The sequence below is a fragment of the Palaemon carinicauda genome, chromosome 41 (assembly GCF_036898095.1).
Source record: "Palaemon carinicauda isolate YSFRI2023 chromosome 41, ASM3689809v2, whole genome shotgun sequence".
NCBI lineage: Eukaryota > Metazoa > Arthropoda > Malacostraca > Decapoda > Palaemonidae > Palaemon > Palaemon carinicauda.
This window is the reverse complement of record NC_090765.1, coordinates 40,378,334-40,380,833: the sequence shown is the minus strand read 5'-3', so window position 1 is coordinate 40,380,833 and position 2,500 is coordinate 40,378,334.

The following is a 2,500-nucleotide window of genomic DNA, read 5'->3' as shown; positions in this document are numbered from 1 at the left end:
ATATATATATATATATATATGTGTGTGTGTGTGTGTGTGTGTGTGTGTGTGTGTATGTGTGTATGTATATGATATACATACATACATACATCATGCATACATACATACATACATACATACGTACAGCTGGAAAGATAATTGGGAGCAATTTATATTCGAAAATTCCTTGGAGTATACAAATTACTTATGAGATGACCAGATGAGAAATATTGACATTAAAGAACTCAAGGAGAATGGACATCTAATAAAGGCAGAAAATTAAAGATTGTCAAAGACCCAATGAAGGCACAATTTCTCGGTAAGATAAGACATAGATCGAGTCATTACTGCCAAAAATAACTTCTTCGACAGAACTGTTTGGCGTATCGATGTGCCATTTCCTTATCGGGACGTTTAATTTCGGGAGCGCCATTTCTTCCTCGCGAATAAGAAGGACCGAATAATCAAGTCAGTAAATTGGGCAATAATTTCTGCATTGATGCTATTTTTAACGGCAATGTGAGAAATGAATCCTAATTTTATTTGCTGATTACGAATATGAAAAATGATAACAGGGTTGTGGTGGCCTATTGGAAACGTCCTTGCCTGGATATCGCCGGACTGGAGTTCGAGTCCCTCTCAAACTCGATAATTATTTTGTAGTGTTTGTAACCTCTCCATCCTTGTGAGTTAAGGATGGGGGTTTTGGGGATCCTATAGGTCTACCTGCTGAATCATAAGCAGGCATTGTTTTTCCCTCCCTGGTCCTAGTTTGGGTAGAGAAGGTTCTTTGGTGCTGATCATATGTATATATGGTCTATCTAGGGTATTGTCACAGTCTCTTCCCTCTGCCATTCATGAGCGGCCTTTAAAACCTTTAAATCTGTCGATGAATTGAAAGGACATTATATTCACAACAAAAAGGAAGATGGTAGTTACTGCTATACTAAACTTTTGAATGCTGATTCAAATATGACTCTCCTCTGCAGAAACCACCCACAAAGAGCCTTCCAGTTAATTGCTCCACTGAAGTCAACAACCCCTCAGGGTGATATTCCATCGATGAAAATGGAGAGCTAATCCAAGTTCGTATGTGTAAACATAATTGTGGGGCAATGTATATCTCGTATGTATCTTCTGGAGAGCTTGTTGAAGAGAATGTTTTGAATCGGTTCTATTTACATACGTGAGTATGGTGTCTGAATTCTAATAAGTATGGAATTGGTAGAAACAGTGATATTTTAGTTCATTACTACAATGTTAAAAAACCGTCATTTTATTCGGAAATTCTCCGTAAAAATATAATGTTCTTAACAGTATCTCAGAAAAATACAGGCGACCGTAATTTTAACTTACTGTGTTATTATATTTTACGGGTTGGTGACCGTAATATTACTCCTTTACGTCCTTATATCCGTTTTAAAACGGTAAAAATCCTGGAATAAGTGTTGCCAGACATTTACCGTTTTTTTAATGATAATTTTTAACAGAGTGCCATTTACAGATGATAAATTCGTCACCATCAGCAGAGATGACTTCAGATGGATGTAAAGAGTTACGAGAAATAATATAATCGAAAATTATTTTTTTAGATGAACCAGGAAATTATTGAAAGTATGGAAGAAAGTTCAGCAAAGTAGACTACAGGACAGTGATTTGAAAGATTATGAAAAAAGAAGTGGGTAAAATTTGCTAAAGGCCCATGCACATGGAGGTGGATGGAAGGGGTAGGAGGGGTTGGCAGAGTTCATATGGAAATATAACGTAGCAATTGATATGCTGGGGGAAGATCAAAGAGAGTGAGATTTCCATGACAGAAGAAGGTGCCCTTGGCTAATAAGAAACAGCGACTCAAAGTGGAGGAAGAGGATGTTGTAATTACCATTGGATTAGTTACGTTCTCATATATATATACATATATATATATATATATATATATATATATATATATATATATATATATATATATATATATATATATATATATATATATAGGCAGTACAATGATGATAGGGCTGACTAGTAAAAGTTACCATACAATGAAATTTTAAGTTTTACAGAATTAAAGAAACATTTTCAATGCTGTGATCCGGATGATGAGAAAGCACTGTTCTCGAGCTACTTACAATCATACATTGAGTGTTGTTAGGAATCAACTTCATGCCGCGTAATTTACAGCATACATTAATTTTCATTAGATCTTTATTAAGGGATTCAGCAACCCCAGATCAACATTCAGGAGATGGAATTGATGCAAAGAGAGTAGTATCATCTGCATATGCAACGACCTTGGTTTCTTGGCCAAACCACATGGCATGTGTATATAGTATGAAAAGTGATGGGCCAAGAACATTACCCTGAGAAACACCAGATATCACATTCCTATGCTCACTATGGTACCCATCAACAACAACTCATTTCGATCTATTACTTAAAATTTCAATCTATTACTTAAAAAACCAATAATGATGCTAAGAAACGACGCACCTACTCCCAACCTTTTGAGTTTGAAAACAAGGGC